The following is a 27,311-nucleotide window of genomic DNA, read 5'->3' as shown; positions in this document are numbered from 1 at the left end:
ATTTCATTCTTGCCCCCTCCCTGACCTTGAACTCTCCCACCCAATCTCCCTTGACGGACTCTCTCTCCTGCCATCAGCAGTTTCTGCCCTAATTCTGCTGCTCCTCTCTCAGCAGCACGTGACCCCCTGCAGTTTGGCTCTGCATTTCCTTCTAAGCCAGATCCTGGCTCAGTCCTGAGATGGCCTTGTTTCTCCCCTGCCCTGAAGACCCACACAGGCTGGCCCAAGAAAGTTCCTGGGAGCAGAGCACAGAGCAATGAGGCTTGCTGAGACCTCAATCCTGGGCCTAGAACAGCAAACCGATTTTCATAAATGCTATAAGGACCACACTCAAGGGCGTGATTAAAGTGTGTTTCCCAAAGTGTGGTCCTGGTGCGACCTGGGTGGAGATCGCAAAAGGTTACTATTTAAAAGAACACATTCCTGGACCTCATTCCTCAAAATAAGGAATCAGTGTCTGCATTAGTAACATTCTCCTTACTTAAGTTGCAAGTTAACGACCATGTGTGTATTATGAAAATACTAGCCAACAGCAGTATTGTTACTGAAAATTTAGACCTGTTCCCTAAAAAATAATAGCTGCGTGTTGGGAGAAACTTCCTTGCTCAGCTTGGAAAGGAACTCTGAGGCTTTAGGGAAATCATGCCACTGCTCTTGACTTCAGTGTTCTCACCTCTGCTGTGAGAGGATCGGTTTCACTGGTCTCCCAGGTCCTTTCCGGCTCAGTTTCCCTCTAAGTCTAGGATTCTGTCACCATAGAGCGGCCCCTATGTAAGCAGAGGTTGGAAAAGGAACCCTACAGGTGTGAAGAGCCAAGAAGAGAGAGAAGATCACAGGTGGTGTGGGCTGCAGGGAAGGTGTGGGCACGGTGAGAGAACTCCGCTTTGTAACTATGGACAGCTTTCTATAAAAACGTGTTAATGGATTCTTTCTGCACCTCAACTTTGCCTTTTGGAAAAGGGGGCAAATGAAGGCTGATGAATAACACGGTTTATGAAACATAAGCACATCATAGGTCTTCAATAAAACGTGAATAATAATATCATCATACAGTATAGTATTCAGGATTAACAAACTTATGTCCATGAGATCCCTACTACAAGATATGGTGCAAAATAGATGCCCAGAAAATGGTAGTCATTTTTTTCCCCTTGTGTACTAGAAACAGACTGTATTGAATTATTTCATCCCTTCCTTCATTCAACATGTATTTATTGAGCTCCTAGTCTACAGGAAGTACAGCACAGGTGTAAGGGGCAATGATACCTGCGATGGCTATGGTCCTGACCAGCAATGTGATCTAACAGGAGACATAGGTAGGCAAAGGCATTATTAACACTGTGCAATTGATGCTGAGCCATAGGAAAAGCAAGATACTGTGAACATATAATGTATCAGAGTGGACCAGGCCAGCACAACAGGTGCAAAGGAAAGAATGCTCATGGCATGCATGGCCATGGAGATTAAAGAGGTGGGAGGAATAAGAGGGGACAGTTCGCAAGAAGCTGAGTAAGTCATGCTGTTTACATCTTCCCTTGTTTTTAGGGTGTGAGGAGCCACTGATGTGTTTTAGAAAACTTACTTGCTAGCCAGGTGGAGGAGGAAGTGAGTTATAAAACCAGAGGCAGTGACTCGAGGAAATAGGATAGTGCGGTAAAGAATGATGATACCAGGATGATAATGATGGGAATAGATAAAAACAGATTCCAAACACGCTCCAGAAGCAGAACCTACAGAACCTATTATTGATTGGATTGAGGGGTATGGAAGTAGTATTTTAGGGTCATTCAAGTTGTTTTCCACTGATGAATCAGAGGGAAGCCTCCACATAAACGATTGCTCAATGTTGACCTACATTTGAAAATGCAGACAGTGTATTCAACAGGTTTATTTTAACAAATCAATCATTTTGTTAGCTCAGTCTCTTTGTAATTATAATCACAGTTTTAGAATTTGGGAGGAATTACATTAGAATTTTTATTAGGGCTTTGGTTTTCTATTAATTCCAGATGAAACTTCTTAGAACATCTTCAGATGCAATAATGAGTTTTAACCACTTGATGGCCACATTTCAAAGTCCTTTATCTTACTTCTTCACCTCTGACAATTTTCTGTCTATTCTAATCAGCTGTTTCTGGAACTAAATATATCTGGTTTTTTCTGCTTTAATAGAATGTCTGTTCTTTCATCTACAAGACACGAGTATGAAATTGTACTGGATCCACAGTAGGTCTTCATGAAAAATATTTAATAAACAAATGACCAAATGAATGGATATCAGTGAAAATCTGGTTTGCAAATACTTGGGACAGTTTGAAGCTTTGTTATATTTCATATGTTTGAGATTCAGATAACCACTGAATCTTAATTTGTTTCATACCAAATTAAGAAGTATGAGAATAAAGTAGAGAGTTTAGAAAATGGTTTAGACACATAGACAACAAAATAGCATTCTAACCATATTAATAGAAGCCTGAATAAAAGAAGAAAATCTTTCATTTCTTTCCATGTTCATATGTAATTCTAAAGCTTGCACAATTGTCTTATATAGGTGAATGCATGCTATACATGAAATCTGTTGCAATTCAGGAGACCTGGGTTTGATACCTAGATTGGGAAGATCCCCTGGAGAAGGGAAAAGCTACCCATTCCAGTATTCTTGCCTGGAGAATTCCGTGGACTCTATAGTTCATGGGGTCTCAAAGAGTTGTACCTGACAGAGTGACTTTCACTCTTTCATGGTACTTTTTTCACTTGACTTTTAACATAAGCATCTGTGTTTGACAATAGTTTCTACCATGTTAACTTTTGCTATTGAGGAGGTGGGTGAGCATGTCCTTTTCATCACATATTAAACCATTTCTGAACTTTATGACAATAAATCATGCTGTGAAAAACGTTTCCTAGGGACACAGTCTCAGAATATTTAGAGCAAAGTATGCTTTTCTGAGAATAAACCATTAAGATGTACAATAGAGCTGACTACAGATGTGTTATCAGGTGACAGTATTTATTTATTGAAAAGGACCAGCCCTGGAGGCTTAGAGAAAAAGCAAGCAGTATCAGTAAGTTCTATTGGTAGCTGAGGTTTCCTCAGCAATAAGACTTCTGTTGTTCAGTCGCTCAGTTGTGTCTGACTCTTTGTGACCCTATGGACTGTAGCCCAGCCCACCAGACTCCACTGTCCGTGGGATTCTCCATACAAGAGCACAGGAGTGGGTTGCCATGCCCTCCTTCAGGGGATCTTCCCGACCCAGGAATTGAACCCGTGACTCCTGCTTTGCAGGCGGATTCTTTACCCCTGAGCCACCGGGGAAGACCCAATCTCGCTAATAGGACTGCCCATAAAATGGAAATGGACATGGGGTTTGCAGCCAAATTGCTTTTGAATATGCAAGTACCAATGACAAAAAGCATTCAAAACAGAATTTTAGTCTGATTTCATTAATTCAATTTTTCTAGCTCTATAGTTTGATTTCAACTCATCAAGTGAATTTCTGGTTGGAATTTGATTTTCCATGTAGGTCTGCCTCCAGGGAAGAAACATGCTCCCCTACATTTTCTAGTATTTTTAGCCTTTCTACCACAGATCTCTCATTATAGAGTGATCTATTGCTTGTCATGCAGTTTCTACAGAAAGAAAAATGTCCAAAAATGAGCTTCAAGTTTTTCTGATCACTATTATGGAGTGAAATTATTATTTCACCCTATCAATAAATTACTTGCCATCATAATTAAATACATCAATCTCATGAGCTCAGCTAATGTTAGATAAATCTGAGACATGGATTTGTTCTTACTAACAAAATCAACTCAGAACCTGTAGGACTCCAAGCCAGATGCTAGATTACATAAATTCACCAAGGTATTCATTGCACTCTGTCCCATTTCTGGACACAGCTTGCCTGCCTTGTCTCCTGGTGAAGAGGTGAAGTGTTAGTTGCTCAGGTGTGCCCGGCTCTTTGCGACCCCAGGGACTGCAGCCCACCAGGATTCTGCAGGCAAGGATGCTGGAGTGGGCTGCCATTTCCTTCTCCAGGGAATCTTCCCAACCCAGGGACTGAATGCAGGTCTCCTGAACTGCAGGCAGATTCTTTACCCACCGAGCTATGAGGGAAGCCCTGATGGGTGCATATTAACACGACCATTTGTGTTAGGTACAAGTGTACATAATTTCTAGAGAAACTCTTATGTTAATCAGGGGTGGGTTCAAACTTTGAAGAACTTGAAGCTCACATAATTTGAAAGGAGAGTATCATTTTTAAGAAAAATAATATGAAACTATGAATACAAAATTAAATATTTATTAAATATTAAATATTAATCAACTGTCTGATATATCTCTATAATTTCTCCTACATTTTTGGCAGTATGTTCTTTGATCACTTGTATATATGACAGTGTTTTGTTTTGTTTTGTTTTTCTTTCTGTACTGAGAATGGTAAATATAATTCAACCTTTCTTCTATTAATGGTTGAATCACTGATACTTTAGAAAAAATTATTTTACCTCACTGATTATTGGAAATATCGCCTTTATAACATGTATTTCCAATGCTATAAATTTCCCTCTAAATACTGCTTTTGTTGCATCCTAACTTTTTATAAGTTGTATTTTTACATTCATGTTATGATTGTTTTTAATAGATCCTCCTTTTATTTCTGTTTTCTGATATTCCATTATGCTTTGTGACGTTTATCCTGCTTGAGGTTTGTTACAAATCCTGGATATGAAGTTTGGTGTCTTAAAAAAATTTGGGGAAAACCCCGACCCATTATTTTCTCTTGAAGTATTGCTTTTATGTCATTCTATTTCTGGAATTCTTTTTGGTAAGACCTTTCTTTCTGGAATTCTAATTTAAAACCTTGTTTAACTTGCTTTATCTACCATCTCTTAACATCAGATTCACATTTTCCAAAAATTTGTTTCTCAGCATTGTATTTTGGATAATCCCTTTGCTATTTTTCCATTCACTAACTTCCCACTGAGGAAAATTTGTCTAATTTTCTGTTGAGGCTTTAATTTCTAAAAGTTCTATTTGACTCCCTTTCAAATATGTTTGGTCATATTTTAAATAATCTTGGTCATATTTCAGTTTTCTCTTTTTTTTTCTTTAAATGTAGCACTTGTATTCTGTGTCTGATAATTCCAATGTCTAAAACATTTGTGAGCCCAAATCAACTATTGTTATTGTATCTGCTGACATTTACACAACACTTTGTTGTTGTGAGTCTTTGTGATATATGGCTGTGAGTTGCTCATTTTCCTTGGAACTTGTCTGGGGATTTTTAACTAGAAATACTAGTTTGAAGCTATGTTTCTCCATAAAGAAAAAAAATGTATAAACACACACACACACACACACACACACATATATATATGTATACACTAGGGCTTCCCCAGTGGCTCAACTGGTAAAGAATCTACCTGCAATGGAGGAGACACAGGAGACTTGGATTCAATCCCTGGGTCGGAAAGATCCCCTGGAGAAGGAAATGGCAATCCAAGCCAGTATTCTTGCCTGGAGAATCCCATGGACAGAGGAGCCTGGGCTATAGTCCATGGGGTTGCAAAGAGTTGAACATGACTGGGCAAACATTCAGCTCTTATATATATTAGCTAATTGTTTGATAGCACTATCAACCTGTTCCAACTCTAAATTTAAGCACAATTATAAACTTGAGGTTTTACCTATCACATCAGTTCAGTCGCTCAGTTGTGTCCGACTCTTTGTGACCCCATGAATCGCAGCATGCCAGGCCTCCCTGTCCATCACCAACTCCTGGAGTTTACTCAAACTCATGCCCATTGAGTTGGTGATGCCATCCAACCATCTCATCCTCTGTCGTTCCCTTCTCCTCCTGCCCCCAATCCCTCCCAGCATCAGGGTCTTTTCCAATGAGTCAACTCTTCCCAAAGTAATGTTTCCGCTTTTTAATATGCTATCTAGTTTGGTCATAACTTTCCTTCCAAGGAGTAAGCATCTTTTAATTTCATGGCTGCCGTCACCATCTGCAGTGGTTTTGGAGCCCCAGAAAATAAAGTCTGACACTGTTTCCACTGTCTCCCCACCTATTTCCCATGAAGTGATGGGACCAGATGCCATGATATTAGTTTTCAAAATGTTGAGCTTTAAGCCAACTTTTTCACTCTCCTCTTTCACTTTCATCAAGAGGCTTTTCAGTTCCTCTTCACTTTCTGCCATAAGGGTGGTGTCATCTGCATATCTGAGGTTATTGATATTTCTCCCAGCAATCTTGATTCCAGCTTGTGCTTCCTCCAGCCCAGCATTTCTCATGATGTACTACTCTGCGTATAAGTTAAATAAGCAGGGTGACAATATACAGCTTTGACGTACTCCTTTTTCTATTTGGAATCAGTCCATTGTTCCATGTCCAGTTCTAACTGTTGCTTCCTGACCTGCATACAGGTTTCTCAAGAGGCAGGTCAGGTGGTCTGGTATTCCCATCTCTTGAAGAATTTTGCACAGTTTGTTGTGATCCACACAGTCAAAGGTTTTGACATAGTCAATAAAGCAGAAATAGATGTTTTTCTGGAACTCTCTTGCTTTTTCGATGATCCAGCGGATGTTGGCAATTTGATCTCTGGTTCCTCTGCCTTTTCTAAAACCAACTTGAACATCTGGAAGTTCACGGTTCACATATTGCTGAAGCCTGGCTTGGAGAATTTTGAGTATTACTTTACTAGCGTGTGAGATGAGTGCAATTGTGTGGTAGTTTGAGCATTCTTTGGGATTGCCTTTCTTAGGGATTGGAGTGAAAACTGACATTTTCCAGTCCTGTGACCACTGCTGAGTTTTCCAAATTTGTTGGCACATTGAGTGCAGCACTTTCATAGCATCATCTTTCAGGATTTGAAATAGTTCAACTGGAATTCCATCACATCCACTAGCTTTGTTCGTAGTGATGCTTTCTAAGGTCCACCTGACTTCACATTCCAGGATGTCTGGCTCTAGGTGAGTGATCACACCATTGTGATTATCTGGGTCGTGAAGATCTTTTTTGTACAGTTCATCTGTGTATTCTGTGTATCCCACAGAGTCACCTCTTCTTAATATCTTCCGCTTCTGTTAGGTCCATACCATTTCTGTCCTTTATTGAACCCATCTTTGCGTGAAATGTTCCCTTGGTATCTCTAATTTTCTTGAAGAGATCTCTAGTCTTTCCCATTCTGTTGTTTGCCTCTATTTCTTTGCATTGATCACTGAGGAAGGCTTTCTTATCTCTCCTTGCTATTCTTTGGAACTCTGCATTCAAATGGGAATATCTTTCCTTTTCTCCTTTGCTTTTCGCTTCTCTTCTTTTCACAGCTATTTGTAAGGCCTCCTCAGACAACCATTTTGCCTTTTTGCATTTATTTTTCATGGGGATGGTCTTGATCCCTGTCTCCTATACAATGTCATGAACCTCCATCCATAGTTCATCAGGCTCTCTGTCTATCAGATCTAGTCCATTAAATCTATTTCTCACTTCCACTGTATAGTCATAAGGGATTTGAGTTAGATCATACCTGAATGGTCTAGTGGTTTTCCCTACTTTCTTCAGTGTAAGTCTGGGTTTATGTGTCTTTAATTTGAACCACAAATGTTCTGGCTTGTGGTTTGAAAGATGTAGTCTTTTCAGGTGCCTTTTTTTTCCATTTATTTTTATTAGTTGGAGGCTAATTACTTTACAATATTGTAGTGGTTTTTGTCATACATTGACGTGAATCAGCCATGGATTTACATGTATTCCCCATCCCGATCCCCCCTCCCACCTCCCTCTCCACCCGATTCCTCTGGGTCTTCCCAGTGCACCAGGCCCGAGCACTTGTCTCATGCATCCCACCTGGGCTGGTGGTCTGTTTCACCCTCGATAATATACATGTTTCGATGCTGTTCTCTCGAAACATCCCACCCTCGCCTTCTCCCACAGACTCCAAAATTCTGTTCTGTACATCTGTGTCTCTTTTTCTGTTTTGCATAAATGAGATGGATGAAACTGGAGCCCATTATACAGAGTGAAGTAAGCCAGAAAGATAAAGACCAATACAGTATACTAATGCATATATATGGAATTTAGGTGCTAACTTTTTACGGCAACATTCTACCAGGCAATCTATCTGGCAGGGGCCCTGGGTTTTGTCTTCTGTTCCCTGCATTCTGTATAGTTGTTAGAATGAAAAGTCCCATTCTCCTGGGTCTGAAAGAAGAAGTCTTTAGCACAAAAACTGCCTTTGTGTCTTTCTTACCTTCCAGGTTCCTACTCTCACTTGATTTTAGGTCTTTTCTAGTCCCTTCTTATAGTTTCAGACCCATGATGCTCTTTAAAATATGTTTTTATATTTTACCCAGCATTTCAGTTGTTTAAATCATCTAGCAGAAAACAGTGAGAGCAAGATTGACATGCTACCCTTACAAAGTCCTACTTGCAAGACTGACCTCTGGCTGGCGTCCGGTGGCTACCCACCATTCCTAGAACTGCTCAGAGTGATTCTCTGTCCCTAAAACTGTCAGTACCAGCAACGTGGTTTATGCTGAACATATGCTGAACACCTCCTTCCTTTTCGGGAGTCTGGAATTTTGGTCCACAATATGTAGAGAAAGCCTGTATGTTCAGCCTCCGATAAAAATTCAGTACCAAGTTTCTAATGAGCTTCCCTAGTTACATTTCTCAGGTGTTGTCAGCTCTCGTTCCTCAGCCATAACTCATTCTTGGGGGAATTAAGCCCTTCACTGGGGGACGACTCTCAAAAGCTAGTTTCTGATTTCCTCTGGACTTCTCCCCATGTGCCTTTCCCATTGCTGATTTGACTTTGCATCCTTCCACTGTAATAGACCTTAGATGCGATTACAACTGTATGCTAAGTCTTTTGAGTCTTCCTAGTGAAGCCTCACGGAGAAGGCAATGGCACCCCACTCCAGTACTCTTGCCTGGAAAATCCCATGGACGGAGGAGCCTGGTAGGCTGCAGTCCATGGGGTCGAGAAGAGTCGGACATGACTGAGGGACTTAACTTTCACTTTTTACTTTTATGCATTGAAGAAGGAAATGGCAACCCACTCCAGTGTTCTTACCTGGAGAATCCCAGGGATGGGGTCGCACAGAGCCGGACACGACTGAAGTGACTTAGCAGCAGCAGCAGTAGTGAAGCCTCAAACCTGGGGGTAGTCCAAGGACCTCCAAACACCCATACTGGCAGAAAATCCAACAACATACCACCTTTAAAGAGATTGTGCCCCCATTTAATAATTGAAAATCCCTGTAATCTAGAGATAGTAGTTAAAAGTTAAATTAGTTTGCTAGGGCTGCCATAACAAAATAGCATAATGTCTGCTTTTTCCTCCTGGTTGCCTTCCTTATTGTAAATTCAAGGTACATTTCCCCTTTTTATTTGGCTAGACCAGTATGCTGGAACACATAAATACCACATTTGATAACAGAAATTCTATGGCAAAAAGTCTCTCCATTATCAAGTAAGTTTGGGAAGCGTTGATAAACAAAATCAAATGTTTTTTTTTACAGTGTAGAAGTGCTCAAAGCTTTCAGTGCATTATCCTTTAATAAAAAGATGTGGTAAGCAGTGGTTTCAGAACTTAATTCACCTCAAAATCCTTCTTTTCCTTCGAATATCTATTAATCTAACTTAGAACACTACTGTTCCTGAGGCACAGCTTAGAAAATACTGCAATAAAAATTTGCCTCCTGTCTTTTGAAAAGTCTTTGGTGTTTAAGTGTTTTCTTTGCTTGTTTTGTTTATTGGCTTGAGTCATATTTAGCAACCATCTTTCGAGCTGCCTCAAAATCATTAGAGATTTAAATCACCCTGATATGCCCAGATTTACTCTCAGGAGCAAAAATCCATAGTGCTCTTAAGTTAAAGATGTCTTATTCTTAATAGGAAACAGTTATGTGCCTTCTTGGGGTAACCAGAACTTTGTTGCTGGCAACTTCAATATTCTCAACTCCAAAATGGACCTAGTAAAACTTACCTACCATGTGGGAGTTATTTCAAATAAAACCATTTATGCAGATAGATCTTGTAAATTAGTAAATAACATTCATGGGTAAAAAAATTTAAATCTATAGGTCTGCTCTTTCTTAAAACTTGGAGGGAAATTACAAATAAGTTAGAAAAAAATTCATTGATTATTGAATAATCAATCAATCCTGCTTCTTGGGAGAAAGTTTTTGATATCTTCTTGGAATGGGTAGAGGATTTTAGTGGATTTCTTACGTGTTCACCCAAAATGCTGTTGATATGATTTACAAAATGCTCACATCTCCCATTATGATCATTGAATCAGAGGTTCTCCAAGGATTTCTTTTCCATTGCTCATATAAAAGGCCAAAGTACTCTGTGGCTACACACAAAAGACTCAATTGTCTATATTGCCCTTGAAATTTAGTAAGTAGATTACTGCCTTTTTATTCCAAAGAACTTCCCACCATAATTGTCATGCTCTCCTATTTCGGAACATTTTAATTGTCATGTCAGAACATTTTGAAACATTCAGGGTCTCAAATAGTATTTACTAAGTTTAAGTCATTTATTGTTTTATTTTATCTATTAACCCTATACCTGCTCATCAACCATAATACCCCCCCCCCATTAAAATCAAATAATCCCAAGTTCCAATTTGCTTGAGCAGACTTATCTTGGATAAATATTCAAGTCCTGCTAGAATTTTTGAAATCTTGAATGTTGACACTTTCAGAAACTTCTGTTAGTTTGAGGACCCAGGCTCAAACAACTCTCCATGGCCTGTGAGTTGATAAAGAGTAACTGTGGAGTTAAAGAAGAGTAAGAGTTAAACAGTGTACAAATAAATGAATGGGACTCTCTGCTATAATTTATGCTTAAATAGGCTATGTTGGCAGCATTCATCTTATGCCCTGGATTCATTCATTTTCACTATGAATGGAGTCAATCTCCAGAGTGGTATGCAAACCCACTGTAGGCGATGGAGACAAACCTCTTGGAGCAAGAAACAATCAGGTTAATGCCATGGTTGGGTCTCAGGTGTCAGAGCCAGAAAGAGCATATACCTGGAAGGAGAGTCAGCAGGACTAAAATCACCAGAGCAGCCTACCTGTCATCAGTTTCAAACAGTATGTGCAGAAATAAGTGAGTGAGAGTCACTCAGTCCTGTCTGACTCTTTGCAACCCCAGGGGCTATACAGTCCATGGGATTCTCCAGGCTAGCATACTGGAGTGGGTAGCCTTTCCCTTCTCCAGAGGATCTTCCCAACCCAGGGATTGAATCCAGTTCTCCAGCATTTTATGCAGATTCTTTACCAGCTGAGCCAAAAGGGAAGCCCGGGCAAAAATAAGACCAGTAACAAAACCAAAAGGTCAAGAGCTAGACACAAACAGAAAAAAAAAAAAAGAAAGAAATGAAACTATAAAACCCAGAATATTTTCAGATATAGCAAAAAGTCCCTTTCATTGGGCTCCAGTGATATGGTAGATCCAACCAGTTCATCCCAAAGGAAATCAGTCCTGAATATTCATTGGAAGAACTGATGTTGAAGCTGAAACTCCAATACTTTGGCCACCTGATGCAAAGAGCTGACTCATTGGGAAAGATCCTGATGCTGGGAAAGATTGAAGGCAGGAGAAGGGGATGACAGAGGATGAGATGGTTGGATGGCATCACTGACTCGATGGACGTGAGTTTGAGTAAACTCCGGGAGTTGGCAAGGGACAGGGAGGCTTATCGTGCTGCAGTTTATGGGGTGACAAAGAGTCGGACATGACTGAGTGGCTGAACTGAACTGAACTCAACTGAGTGATGTGGTGGAGGGGAAATCTCACCAGCATGAAGACTGTTACCCGCCGCCAAACAGCAGGTACTGTGGTTACCTGTTCATGCCTCTTTCCCTGTGTGTGTATCAGCTCAGGGAGTGATGCTGAATCTGCTTAAAGTACAGTAACTTTCCACGAATGCCTTCCTCTCTCAGCTAACCCTCAATCTAGTTTCAGAACCTTCCCCTATGGAAGCAGCCACACACAGTGTTAAACCAGAAAACCACAGGATTGCATTGCTCCCACTTCTCTCCAAACATGAAATATGAGCAGGTTTCTACACTTAAACACAAAACACTATTATTAACTTGTTCTCTCATTTGAAAAGAGGAAATGGTTTAAGATGGATCTGATTCAAGAGGCAGTTGGACACAGGACGGTAGGAAGCCTCGAGGGACGCACTGATGTGGGATTCAGTCAAAAAGCTCCAAGTGCTCTGATTTTTCTAATCTAGTATTTATTTGAGTCAAAGGATTAAAGCCAGCACACAGCGTAAACACAGTCACCTCCAGCACCTCCCGTCTCGCGCTTGTGGAGTGGGTCAGTGAGTGCCCTCACCTGTGTCTTCGTGTTTGGCTCTGTAGACAGTCCTGTGAGACAGAGAAGGGATTAGTTCCCACAGCATGTGATGACCACAGCAGGAATGGGGAGCCCACTGTAAAGGAGGTTGGTAAGTTCATGTTTCTCATTTCCCAGTGGCAGAGCTCCCCTTCCTGCTCTGCAATGTCAGTAGACATCAATTCTTGGCCGACTGTTTCCCAGGGCGATCCTCATTCTTGTCTCAGCTCTGCTGCAGCTGTGTGCTCTGCTCCTCCCCAGCAGCGGGAATCTGCTCAGCCCTTCTGAGTGACAGTGGGACCCAGAATGGGTGAGAGGTGTCAGGACACCCCTGGCCAGGATAGAGGGGCAAACCCTTCTCAGTTCCCTGTGAGAAAGCTCAGTTGCTACCTGATGTCCGTCCCGCAGTGTACACAGGTACCGCACATTCTTGCACCCCACCCTTTCCTGGGTTTGACCCTCAAAGGGGTTCCATCTAATAACTTCAACAGATGCCAGTTCCCTGGGATTTGCTCTATGCTTGGCTAGTGACATCTCCAGGTCTCTGGGGTTTGGGATTTTGTTTCTGTTCTCTGTCTCCTAAGCTCTGTAGGACATATGGGATCCTTCAGCTCAAAGCCTGGCATTGGCCCTGGGTCCATGTATCCCTCTTAGGAGAAAAGTCCCCACAGGATGGAGAGCTCTTTGGACTTCCAGTGCTCATTGTCCAGAACAGAACCTGCTCTGCCACCATTCAGATCTAGTTTGGAATTACCAGTCCCTCCCCTGTGGAAACAGAATTTTTCCCCATTCCCCACATTTCTATGAGCTGTTGCCCCATCCTAAACTTGGTCTTCCCTTTATTCCTTCATGTTATTCACACTTAAGAATTATTTAGATCCATTTGAAGTAGAAAGGGTTTTCCCTGGTCCTCTATAATGCTTCTATTCGGCACAGAGAGGTTGTGTAAGGAAGGGAAAGGCTGGTGAGGAGTGGAGGTGGAGGAGACATCATCGTTGTCATTCAGCCACTCAGTTGTGTCTGACTCTTTGCAGCCCCATGGACTGCAGCAGACCAGGCTCCTCTGTCCTCCATTCTCTCCCAGAGTTTGCTCAGATTCCTGTCCATTGAGTTGGTGATGCTATATAACCATCTCATACTCTGCCTCTCCCTTCTCCTTGTGCCTTCAATCTTTCCCAACGTCAGTGTCTTTTCCAATGAATCGGCTCTTCTCATCAGGTGGCCAACGTATTGGAGCATCAGCTTCAGCATCAGTTTTTCCAGTGGATATTCACGGTTTATTTCCTTTAGGATTGACTGATCTTCTTGCGGTTCAAGGGACTCTCAAGAGTCTTCTCCAGTCCTACAATCTGAAAGCATCAATTCTTTGGCATTCAGCCTTCTTTATGGTCCAACTCTCACATCTGTACATGACAACTGAAAAAATCTTAACTTTGACTAAATGGACTTGTATTGGCAAAGAGATGTCTCTTCTTTTTAACATGCTCTCTGCTGCTGCTGCTAAGACGCTTCAGTCGTGTCCAACTCTGTGTGACCACATAGACAGCAGTCCACCAGGCTCCTCCGTCCCTGGGATTCTCCAGGCAAGAACATTGGAGTGGGTTGCCATTTCCTTCTCCAATGCATGAAAGTGAAAAGTGAAAGTGAAGTCGCTCAGTCCTGTCCAACTCTTCACGACCCCATGGACTGCAGCCCACCAGGCTCCTCCATCCATGGGGTTTTCCAGGCAAGAGTACTGGAGTGGGGTGCCATTGCCTTCTCCAAAGAGCACTAGAGTGGGGTGCCATTGCCTTCTCTGTAATATGCTCTCTAGGTTTGTCGTAGTTTTCCTTCCAAGGAGCAAGTGTCTTAATTTCATAGCTTTAGTCACTGTCCACAAAGCTTTTGGAGCCCAATAAAAGATAATCTGTCATAGTTTCCACTTTTTCACCATCCACTTGCCATGAAGTGATGAGACTGGATGCCATGATCTTAGTTTTTAATGTTGAATTACAAGCCAGCTTGTTCACTCTCCTCTTTCACCCTCATTGAGAGGCTCTGTAGTTCCTCTGCACATTCTGCCGTTTAGAGTGAAATCATCCACACATCTGAGGCTGTTGATATTTCTTCTGTGAATCTTGGTTCCAGTTTGTAAGTCATCCAGCCCCACTTTTCACATGATATACTCTGCAGAGAAGTTAAATAAGCAGGGTGACAATATACAGCCTTATCTTATTACTTTCCCAGTTTGAACCATTCAGTTGTTCCTTGCCCAGTTCTAACTGTTGCTTCTTAATCCAAGGTTTCTCAGGAGACAGGTAAGGTTGTCTGGTATTCCTATCTATTTAAGAATTTTGTACAGTTTTTTGTGATTCACATAGTCAATGGCTTTAGTGTAGTCAATGAAGCAGAAGTATTAATAGATGTTTTTCTAGAACTCCCTTGATTTCTCCCTGATCCAGTGAATGTTGGCAATTTGATCTCTGGTTCCTTTTCCTCTTTGAAACCCAGCTTGTACATCTGAAAGTTCTCTGTTAATGTCCTACTGAAGCCTAACTTGAAGGATTTTGAACATAACCTTGCAAGCATGTGAAATGAGCACAGTTGTACAATAGCTTGAACCTTCTTTGGCGTTGCCCTTCTTTAGGAATGGAAGGAAAATTGACCTTTTCCAGACCTGTGGCCACTGCTGAGTTTTCCAAATTTGCTGACCTATTGAGTGCAGCACTTTCACAGCATCATCTTTTAGGATCTTAACTAGCTCAGCTGAAATTCCATCACCTTCAATGGCTTTGTTAGTGGTAATGCTTCCTAAGGCCCACCTGACTTCACACTCCAGGATGTTCAGCTCCATCGTGGTCATCGGGGTCATTAAGACCTTTCTTATGTAGTTCTGTGTATTCTTGCCACCTCTTCTTAACCTCTTCTGCTTATGTTAGGTCTTTACCATTTCTGTCCCTTATTACCATCCATGAAATGTTCCTTTGATATCTCCAGTTTTCTTGAAGAGATGTGTAGTCTTTTCCACTCTATTGTTTTCCTCTATTTCTTTGCACTATTCAATTAAGAAGGCCTTCTTATCTCTCTTATATCTTCTTATCTCTTGCTATTCTTTGAAACTCTGCATTCAGTTGGATATACCTCTCCCTTTTTCCTTTGCCTTTACTCCTTTCCTCAGCTATTTGTTAAGTCTCCTTAGATGATCACTATGCTTTCTTGCATTTCTTGTTCTTTGGGATGGATTTGGTCACTGCCTCCTGTGCAGTGTTATGAACCTCCATTCATAGTTCTTCAGGCCCTTTGTCTACCAGATCTAGTTCCTTGAATCTATACATCACTTCCACTGCATTATCATAAGGGATTTGATTTATATCATACCTGGATGGCCTAGTGGTTCCCCCTACTCTCTTCAATTTAAGTCTGAACTTTGCAATAATGGGTTCAGGATCTGAGCCACAATCAGTTCTAGGTCTTGTTTTTGCTGACTGTATAGGGCTTCTCCATCTTTGGCTACAAACAACATAGTCTGATTTTGGTATTGACCATTTGTTGATGTCCTTTTGTAAAGATGTCTATGGGGTTGTTGGGAAAGGGTATTTAATACCCTTTCTGATAGCTGTTACCCTGCTTTATTTTGCATTCCAAGGCCAAACTTCCTGTTATTCTGGGTATCTCTTGACTTCCTACTTTTGCATTCGAATCCCTTATGATGCAAAATATATCTTTTTGTTGTTGTTATTAGTTCTAGAAGCTCTTGTAGGCCTTCATAGAACTGGCCAAATTCCAGCTTACTCATCATCAGTTGTTGGGGCATAGACTTGGATTACCTTCAAGTCTGATGTTAAATGGTTTGCCTTGGAATCAACTGCGATTATTCTGTCACTTTTGAGATTGCACCCAAGTACCACATTTTGGACACTGTTGTTAATTATGAGGGCTAGGGCTACTCCAATTCTTCTAAGGGATTTTTGCCCATGGTACTAGATATAGTGGTCATTTGAATTAAATTTATCATTCCTGTTCACTGATTCCTAAGATATAGATGTTCCATCTTGCCATCCCCTACCTGACCACAACAAATTTACCTTGATTTATGGACCTAATGTTCCAGATTCCTATGCAATATTATTTTTAGTAGCATCAGACTTTGCTTTCACCAGCAGGCACATCCACAGTTGAGAGTCATTCTTGCTTTGGCCCAGCTGCTTCAGCCTTACTGTAGCTATTAGTAATTGTCTTCTGCTCTTCCCCAATAATATATTGGACACCTTGCAACCTGGGGGGCTCATCTTCAAGTGTCATATCTTTTTGCCTCTTCAGTAATGTTCATGCAATTCTCCAGGCAAAAATTTTGGAGTGTGTTGCCATTTCCTTCTCCAGGGGACCACAGTTTGTGAGAACTCTTCACTATGACCCATCCATCTTGGTTGACCCTGCACCACATGGCTCTTAGCTTCATTGAGTTATGCTAGCCCCTTTTCTATGAGAAGGCTATGATCCATGAAGAGGGAGGAGACATAGCCCCATTCAATATTTAGGAGTTTGGAAAAAAACACTTTTCAGGCTGCCCCACACCAACATGGCATTGTTGTTGCTGTTCAGTCGCCAAGTGGTGTCTGACTCTGCACAGTCCCAAGCAGGCTTCTTTGTGACAGAGGATATCTGTCACTGCATCCACCTTTCCCCCTTCTATTTGCCATAAAGTGATGAGACCAGATGTCATAATCTTAGTTTATTTTTTTTCATTTGTTTTGTTTTTAATATTGGGTTTTAAGTCAGCTTTTTCACTCTCCTTTTTCACCCTCATCAAGAGGTTCTTTAGTTGCTCTTTGCTTTCTGCCATTAGAGTGGTTCAGTTCAATTCAGTTCAGTTCAGTCGTTCAGTCATGTCTGACTCTTTGACCCCGTGGACTGCAGCACGCCAGACACCCCTGTCCTTCACCAACTCCCAGAGCTTGCTCAAACTCATGTCCATCAAGTCAGTGATGCCATCCAACCATCTCACCCTCTGTCGACCCCTTTTCCTCCTGCCCTCAATCTTTCCCAGTATCAGGGTCTTTTCTAGTGAGTCAGTTCTTTGCATCAGTTAACCAAAATATTGGAGTTTCAGCTTCAGCATCAGTCCTTCCAATGAATATTCAGGACTAATTTCCTTTAGGATTAAATGGTTGGATTTCCTTGCAGTCCAAGGGACAACTCTCAAGAGTCTTCTTCAACACACAGTTCAAAAGAATCAGTGTATCATCAGCATACCTGAGGTTGTTGATATTTCTCCCAGCAGTCTTGACTACAGCTTGTAACATCCAGCACAGCATTTCACATGATGTGCTCTGTGTATAAGTTAAATAAACAGGGTGACAATAAACAGCCTTGACACACTCCCTCCTCAATCCTGAAGTGGTCAACTGTTCTATGTCTGGTTCTAGCTGTTGCTTCTTGGCCCCCCATACAGGTTTCTCAGGAGGTAGGTAAGACGGTTTGTTGTTCCCTTCTTTTTAAGAATTTTCCACAGATTGGTATAAGCCACACAATCAAAGGCTTTAGCATAGTCATTACAATAGAGATAGATGATTTTCTGGAATTCCCTTGTTTTCTCTTTGATATGGCAAATATTGGCAATTTGATGTATGGTTTCTCTGCCTTTTCTAAACCCAGCTGAACATCTGGAAGTTTTCGGTTCAATTAATGCTGAAGCCTAGTTTGGAGGATTTTAAGCATGATCTTACTAGCATGGGAGATGAGCTCAATTGTCCAGTGGTTTGAACATTCTTTAGTACTGCCCTTCTTGGGAATTGGGATGAGGATTGACCTTTTCCACTTCTGTGGCCACTGCTGGGTTTTCCAAATGTGGTGACATATTGAGTGTAGCACTTCAGTAGCATCAGCTTTTAGGACTTTAAGTAGCTCTGCTGGGATTCTATCACCTCCACTAGCTTTATTGGCAGTAGTGTTTCCTAAGGCCCACTTGACTTCACACTCCAGAAAGTCTGACTCTGAGTGAGGGACTACACCATCGTGGTTTTCCTGGTGGTCAAGATCATTTCTGTACAGTTCTTTTGTGTATTCTTTCTGTCTCTTCTTCATCTCTTCTGCTTCTACTAGGTCTCTACCATTTCTGTTCTTTATTGTGCCCAGTTTTGTATGAAATGTTCCTTTGATATTTCCAATTTTCTTGAAGATATCTGTAGTCTTAGCTTTTCTGTTGCTTCCCTCTATTTCTTTGCATTGTTCATTGAAGAAAGTCTTCTTGTCTCTCCCTACTATTCTCTGGAACTCTGCATTCAGTTGGTTCTACTTTCTCCCTTGCTCTTTGCATGTCTCCTTTCAACTATTTCTAAAGCCTCCACAGACAATCACTTTGCCTCCTTGCATTTCTTTTTCTTTGGGGTGGTTCTGTTTGCTGCCTCCTATACAATATTATGGACCTCCTTCCATAGTTCTTCAAGCACGTTGTTTACTAGATCTAATCCCTTGAATCTTTTCATCACCTCCACTATTTATTCATAGGGGATTTGACTTAAGTCATACCTGACTGGCCTTGTGGTTTTCCCTGCTTTCTTTAGTTTAAGCGTGAGTTTCACTTTGAGGAACTGATGATCTGAACCATAGTTGCTCCAGGTCTTGTTTTTGCTGACTGCATACAACTTCTCCATTTTCATCTACAAAGAATGTAGTCAATCTGATTTTGGTATTGATCATTTGGTGATGTCCATGTTTAAAGTCATCTCTTGTTTTGTTCGGAAAAGATGTTTGCTATAACCAAAGTGTTCTCTTGGCAGAATTCTGTTAAACTTTGCCCTGCTTCATTCTGTATTCCAAGGTCAAACTTGCCTGTTACTCCAGGTATCTCTGGACTTCCTACTTTTGCATCCCAATCCCTTATGGTGAATAGGCCATCCTTTTTTGGTGCTAATTCTGGGAAGTCTTCTGGGTCTACATAGAACTGATCAACCTCAGCTTCTTCAACATCAGTGGTTGGGGCATAGACTTGGGTTACTGTGATATTGAATGGTTTGCCTGGGAAATGAACTGACATCATTCTTGTGAAGATTTTTTAAGGTTGCACCCAAGTAATACATTTCAGCCTGTTTTGTTGATTATGAGGGCTACTTCATTTCTCCTCTGGGATTCTTGCCCACAGTAGTAGTTATAATGATTATCTGAATTAAATTCACCCATTCCTGTTCATTTTCCTTCACTGATTCCTAAGATGTTGATGTTTACTCTTGCCATCTCCTGCTTGACCATGTCCAGTTTACCTTGACTCATGCACCTAACATTCCATGTTCCTATGCAATACTCCTCTTTACAGCATCAGATTTTACTTTCAACACTAGACACATCCACAACTGATCTTCGTTTCTGCATTGGCCCAGTTGCTTCATTCTTTCTGGAGCTATTAGTAGTTGTCCTCTGCTCTTTCCCAGGAGTATATTGGACACCTTCTGACCTGGGGGGGATCATCTTTTAGTGTCATATCCTTTTGCCTTTTTATACAGTTCATGGGGTTCTCACAGCTAGTATACTGGAGTAATTTGCCATTCCCTCCTCCAGTGGATCATATTTTGTCAGAACTTTCCATTATGACCCGTCCATCTTAGGGACCCTGCACAGCATCCTATAGCTTCCTTGAGTTATAGAAGTCCCTTTGCCACAACAAAGCAGTGATCCGTGAAGTGGGAAACCAATTTGGGGGTGAGTAAATCAAAAGTAACTTTGTGCATTGAACTTGCACTGGTCATCTATTTTACATATGGTAATGTACCTGTTTCAATGCTATTCTCTCAACTCATGCCACCCTGGCCTTATCCCACTGAGTCCAAAAGTTTGTTCTTTACATCTGTGTCTCTTTTGTTGCCCTGCATGCCTGATCATCGGTACTGTCTTTCTGAATTCCAAATATATGCATTAATATGCAGTATTTATCTTTCTCTTTCTGACTTACTTCACTCTGTACAATAGACTCCAGGCCCATCCACCTCATTAGAACTGACTCAAATGCATTGTTTTTTTTTTATAGCTGAGTAAAAACTAAGATCATGGCATCTGATCCCATCACTTCATGGGAAATAGATGGGGAGAGAGTGGAAACAGTGTCAGACTTTAATTTGGGGGGCTCCAAAATCACTGCAGATGGTGATTGCAGCCTTGAAGTTAAAAGACCCTTACTCCTTGGAAGGAAAGTTATGACCAACCTAGATAGCATATTAAAAAACAGAGACATTACTTTGCCAACAAAGGTCCGTCTAGTCAAGGCTATGGTTTTTCTAGTGGTCATGTATGGATGTGAGAGTTGGACTGTGAAGAAAACTGAGCACTGAAAAATTGATGCTTTTGAACTGTGGTGTTGAAGAAGACTCTTGAGAGTCCCTTGGACTGCAAGGAGATCCAACCAGTCCATCCTGAAGGAGATCAGTCCTGGGTGTTCATTGGAAAGACTGATGCTGAAGCTGAAACTCCAGTACTTTGGCCACCTCATGCGAAGAGTTGACTCATTGGAAAGCACCCTGATGCTGGGAGGGATTGGGGGCAGGAGGAGAAGGGGACAACAGAGGATGAGATGATTGGATGGCATCACCGACTCAATGCGCATGAGTTTGAGTAAACTCCGGGAGTTGGTGATGGACAGGGAGGCCTGGCATGCTGCGATTCATGGGGTCGCAAAGAGCCGGACATGACTGAGCGACTGAACTGAACTGGACTGGACTGAATATTCCATTGTGTATGTGAACCACAACTTCCTTATCCATTCATCATGTGCCAATGGACATCTAGGTTGCTTCCATGTCCTAGCTATTGTAAATGGTGCTACAGTGAACATAGGGTTACAAGTGTTTCTTTCAGTTTCAATTTCCTTGGTGTGTGTGCCCAGCAGTGTGATTGCTGGGTCATATGGCAGTTCTATTCCAGGTTTTTAAGGAATCTCCACACTGTTCTCCATAGTGGCTGTACCAGTCTGCATTCCCACCAACAGTGTAAGAGGGCTCCCTTTTCTCCATACCATCTCCAGCATTTATTCTTTGTAGACATTTTGATGATGGGCATTCTGACCAGCGTGAGATGATACCCCATTGTGATTTTGATTTGCATTTCTCTAATAATGAGTGATGCTGAGCATCTTTTCTTATTTCTATCAGCCATCTGTATAAAGCTGGTGCTCTGGGACAACCCAGAGCAATAGGGTAGGGAGGGAAGGGGTGGAGTTCAGGACAGGAGGGATACATGTATACCTGTGGCTGATTCATGTTGATATACGACAAATAAATATCACAATATTGTAATGTAATTGCCCTCCAAGTAAAATTAATAAATTAATTCAAAACAGAAAAAAAATGTAATTTTATTTAATGTGAGTAGCAGTTCTCAAAATGTGGTCACCTGACCAGCAGCATCACTTGGGAACTTGTCGGAAGTAAATTTTTGAGCCCCATCATAGTCTTGCTGTAGTCATTGTGTTAATTACTCATATATAACTATAAATGCAAAACAAATTTTTAAAGTTGAAATTTAATATATTAATAGAATATGGATAATGTTTTGCTTGGTTCAAGCATCATTTTTCTCCATTATCACAACTGAGAAATCTTTGGTTGCAGTTTTAGAAGTTTATAATTTTAACAAAGTTCAACAATCGATTTTTAGAAATCTGCCTCATCCCAAGGTCATGAAAATATTCTAGTTTCCCTTCTAAAGATTTACTCTTTTACTTATGATTAGATCTGTAATTCATCTGGAATCTATTATTGCATACAAGAAGTGGGTTACGTTTCATTTTATCCTCCTTTGGATATCCAGTCAATAGCACATTGTTTGTTTGAGTCTATTTTTGTCCCCAGTACTCTGCAGTGCTATTTTTGTCATGAATCAAGTGTTGATATACATGTAGTTCTGTAGAAAGCTATACATGTAAGTTTTCCATTTCGTTCCACTAATCGTCTGTCTTACAGTAGTATATACTGTCTTAATTGTTGTGGTTTTGCAATAAATCTTAATATCAAGTATAATAGCTCTTTCCACTTAAAAAAAATTTTTTTTTTCTTCAGGGTTGTCTTGGCTATTCTTGACTCTTTGGATCTCCATGTTAAAACTTCAGTCACCTTCTCAGTTGCCGCCAAGAAGATTTTCTTGGCTATTCTCGGACCTTTTAGACCCAAGAATCTTTAGGATCAGCTTGTCATAAACAAACAAAAAACAAGGACACAATCTCTTGAGATTTCAATTGAGATTGCACTGAGTCTGTACATCGGTTTGTGCCATTATGATATATTCCAATATTCCAATCCAGTGGTATATCCCTTCTTTATTAGTATCTCCTTCATTTTCTACCAACTGAAAACAAAACATACCAAAAAACCCATGGCATTCTGTATAGGGTTTTTACTCATCTTTGTTAGTTATACACCTAGTACTAGATCTTGTTACAAATATCTTGAATAATATAACATTTTGTACTTCATTTTCTGGTTGATTGCTATTATATGAAAATACAACTCATTTTTGCATATTGACATTGTATCTAAAGCTCATTAATTTATTCTAATAGTGATTCTTTTGTATGTACATAGGTAATCAAGACATCTGTAAACAATAAGTACTTAATTTATTATTTTCTGATTCTATTACATTTATTTTCTCACCTTTTTTGTAACTGTCTAGGACTTTTATTTTTTAATTGAATGATAATTGCTTTACAGAATTGTTCTGGTTTTTGCCAAACATCATGTCTAGAATTTTTAATACAATGTTAAAGCGAAAAGTAAATTCCTTTGTCTTGCTCAGCATTACAGAGGGCAAGCTTTCACTATATCTCCTTAAGTAGGTTATTATAGATATTCTTTATCAGATCAGAGATGTTTCCCATTAGTATTAGTGTAATAAAAGTATCATGAATGGATGTTGAATTTTATTGAGTGTTTTAAAATTATCTTATTTTTTTCTGTATTTTTTATGTCTGGTTTCTTTAACAATTTTTTTGAGATTCACTCATTTATTGGTTACGTGTTATCCCTGTTTTTTTGCTGAGAAGTATAATCATAGTCCATGGGGTAGTAAAGAGTCAGACAGGACTGAGGACTAACACTTTCACTTTCACCTGCATTATGCATACATAGTTCTTTTGTATGTTGAGATATTGATGTGCATCTGAACCATTTCAGTTTGGGGCTATTACAAACAAGCCATCTATGAATCCCTGTGCAAGTCTTTATGTGAACATGTGTTTTCATTTTTCTGAAATAAATACCGTGGACTGGAGTTCTTCCTTTTCCTTTCAAACATTTCTATCCTTATATTTAAGGCATTTCTCTTGTAAACCCCACAAATGTGGCTCTATTATTTTCATTCAGTCTGTTCATAATTCTCTTTTAGAAACTTATTTCAAAATGAGTGTAATTCCAGATATATTTGAGCTTAAATTTATCATCTTTGTATGCGCTCCACTCATCTCTTTTTATTTTTCTCTCTTTTCTTGCCCACTCATGGATTTTTTTTTTTAATTTCATCTGCTCTCCACTTTAGCTAGCAAGCTATTTTTTTTTTACTATTCTTTTAGTGTTTACCTTCAAAATCATAGCATATGGCCTTGATTTGTTAATATCTAATACGAATTAGAACTACTTTGCAGGCAAGACAGGAACTTGAAACAGATTAATCCCATTTCCCGTTGCCTGTTCCAACTTGTGTGCTTTCGTCGCCATGTGTTTTTATTCTGTTTGTTTACAATTCTGTCTTATGTCTCACTATTGTTTTACACAGTTAGTTTTCACTCAGGTATTTGCCTTTTCTATTGTTCTTCCTACTTTTCTATCTTTGTGCCCCTATTTGGAATCATTTTCTTGCTCTCTGAGGAATGTTATTAATTATTTCCTGTAGTGGGATCTGTTGATGGTCAATGTCAGGCAGTTATTTTCTTTTAACGTGGCACTTATCACTCCACAGACTTCAGGCTTCTGTTTTCTGTTCCATTGAGTCAGCTGTCAGTTTTATTTTTTACTGATTTAAAGAAACTATGGAGCTTTCCAGGTGGTGCAGTGGTAAAGAATTCGCTTGTCAATGCAGGAGGCACAGGAGATGCAGGTTCGATCCCTGCACCAGGAAGATCCCCTGGAGAAGGAAACGGCAGCTCACTCCAGTGTTCTTGCCTGGAAAACTCCATGGACAGAGGATTCTGGTGGGTTACAGTCTATGGGGTCGCAAAGAGTGGAACACGACTTAGAGAGTGAGCATGCACGCACACACAAAGAAAAGTATTTCTTTTTTCCTCTGGCTTGTTTTTAATACTTTTTTCTGTTTTGAAGTTTCAACAGTTTTATGATGATCTATCTTGTTTTATTTTATTTATTCTTCTTGGGATTGATAGTACTTAATTGAATCTGTGACTTGAGGCTTTGAGAATTTCATAAATCTCAGCCATCATCTCTCCAAATATTATTCTTTCCCCATTGTCTCTCTTTCCTTCCTTCTGGGGTTCCAGTTACACTTATGTTAGACCAAAAGAAGAGTTCCAATTATAAAGGTCTAACATTACCTATGTTTCATACTCATTTTTTTATATTTTTGATGGTTTTTATTCTTTTCTCTGTTTTAATCTCTATCTTTTTGTTCTGATCTACCTTTTATTAATCAGAATTCATCTCTAACTACAAAACACTCCTCTAACCTCCATGTCCTTGTACCAACCTACTTTAGTTCCTGTATCTGTCTGGGCCTTCCATCACACTGTTCTTCTGTCCTACGCACACGTCCTCCAGTACTGATGTCTAGTATCGTCCTCTCCTCCCTGTTGTTTTTCTTAATGCTCCCCAAGCAGAGCCCAGCTCTCACACATCCCCACTTGACTTGTACAGACCAGCGTAGGATCAACACAACACTTCATGCACTTATTTGTCTATACCTCTAACTCCCACCAGTAGACTGGAAACTCCTTTGCCTTATTCAGCTTCAAGTTTCTAAGAGTCAGTACACAAAAAAACCAATAAGTATATTGATGCTGAGTGAATTACTATAACGTACTCAATCCTGGTTACATGTTAGAATCACATTAGGGACATGTGTTTTGAAAATAAACAGATATATCAAATCTAGAGGTGGGATCTAGGTACCAGAACATTTTTTTAAAAACTACTATGGTTGATGCTAATGTATAGCTTGAGTTGAGGACTTCTGACTTAAGGAATCTCCCTCAAAAAAGGTGACTTGATGGTGTAATGGGCTGAGAGCTGAAATGGTTTCCCTGTGAGGAAATGAATGAACTGGAAATGAGCTTCACATTATGTGAAGCACCCCAGAAGATATACATGTCAGGGTAATGCATTTGGGTACAGCTGTCCATGGATGCATATTACCAGGAACCCTAGTGGAGACTCACTGTGTGTGTGTGTGTGTGTGTGTGTGTGTGTGCGCGCGCGCGCGTGCATGCGTGCACAAGTAACACGCGTATTTAGGAGGTGAGAGTGAGAAAAAGAATCCTCAGGGTCACAGAGGTGACAGCTTGGGAGTCTAATCTAGGTGCCCAAGTTGGTAAATAATATGAAGAAAATTCTTGTCTTCTATTTCCCTTTGCAACAGCGGTACAGGCAGACCATCCCTACCTGTTAGCAGGAGGGTGCCTCATCCCCGTTCATCCCAGGACTTTGGGGAGATAGCGGGAGACTGATGAAGGCACCACAAGATAAGAGAAAACCCGATGTCAGCCCTTAGGTGAAGCTATCACCACTCCTGCCCCAGTTCAGACCTCTCGCTGTGATGATGTGCGCGCTCCTCCAGTTGTCATAGAAACCGGATCTTTCTTTCTGACTCCCATTGCCTTTGCTGTGTGTTTGGTTTCCCATGGTATAATGAAATTAGGTATGCAGCGAAGTGTGCACACTTGTTCCCACATGACCGTGCCCGCCTCAGATCAAAGCGTCTCAAGATTTTCTTATGCCTCATGAGACGAGTGGACTGTGGGGGCCAGGATCTTCTTCCGCTGTCCAGAGGCTGCGCCCCGGTTCGGCTCCGGCATTTAGAGTCTGACTCCAGCCTTCTCCAAGTTCAAATGCACAGGCTATTTTTGGATTCTCAGATCAGACACAGGACAGAAAATTGGATTAATAAAACATAGAAAGTGGGGAGAACATTCTGTGCACGCAAAGGGAGTATTTGTGACGTGCTTTCATTATTGGGAAGATGACCCTAATTGGAGAAAAAGAAAAGCAGCCCTGGACTGATATCAAACTGAGCTTAATAGAGTGCTAACGAGGCCTCCACGTTTACAACATATCTCAGTTGTCCTCTTGACACGAATTTGGGTCTTCAGTTACAGGCCCTGGTAATGTCCTGAGTCCTATTCCTTCGTGTCTTCTGAACTCTTTATTAATAATTTTCCTGTATAAGAAGAAGAGATGTTTAGGAAACAAGTAATTGCTGGATTCTTTGCTGCACTCAGTGGTGAAAACTAGGATAAGACTGTGGTGTTCTATAAAAAAATCATTTAATGAACTGTTTTCATTCTCCTTTCTTCTTCTAGGGTGGAAGCGAGTGAGGAGCGCTTTCTCTTTTTACAAACAATCAGAGTTCTGTTGTGTGTGGGGTTTCTAAATTATGTCCCTGTCACCACAGCTTCTGCTGATTAAGCAATCACTCGGTTATGCCTCCTGTCGTCTATACTTTCCTGTGCAAGTGTGCCTGCTAAGTTGCTTCAGTGCTGTCTGACTCTTTGTGACCCCATGGACTGCAGCCCGCCAAGCTCCTCTGTCCATGGGATTCTCCAGGCAAGAATGCTGGAGTGGGTGGCCATGCCCTCCTCCAGGGGATCTTGCAGACCCAGGAATCGAACCTGAGTCTCTATGTCTCCTGCATTGGTAGGTGGATCCTTTACCACTAACTCCACCTGGAAGCACCTATACCTTTCTACCTAAGCCTTATTCGATGAACAGACTCTTACTCTCTACTTCTTCTTGTTTATACGTCACTTGCCTACACCATAAG

Source organism: Muntiacus reevesi, chromosome 18 (genome assembly GCF_963930625.1).
Source record: "Muntiacus reevesi chromosome 18, mMunRee1.1, whole genome shotgun sequence".
NCBI lineage: Eukaryota > Metazoa > Chordata > Mammalia > Artiodactyla > Cervidae > Muntiacus > Muntiacus reevesi.
This window is presented reverse-complemented; position numbering follows the sequence as displayed.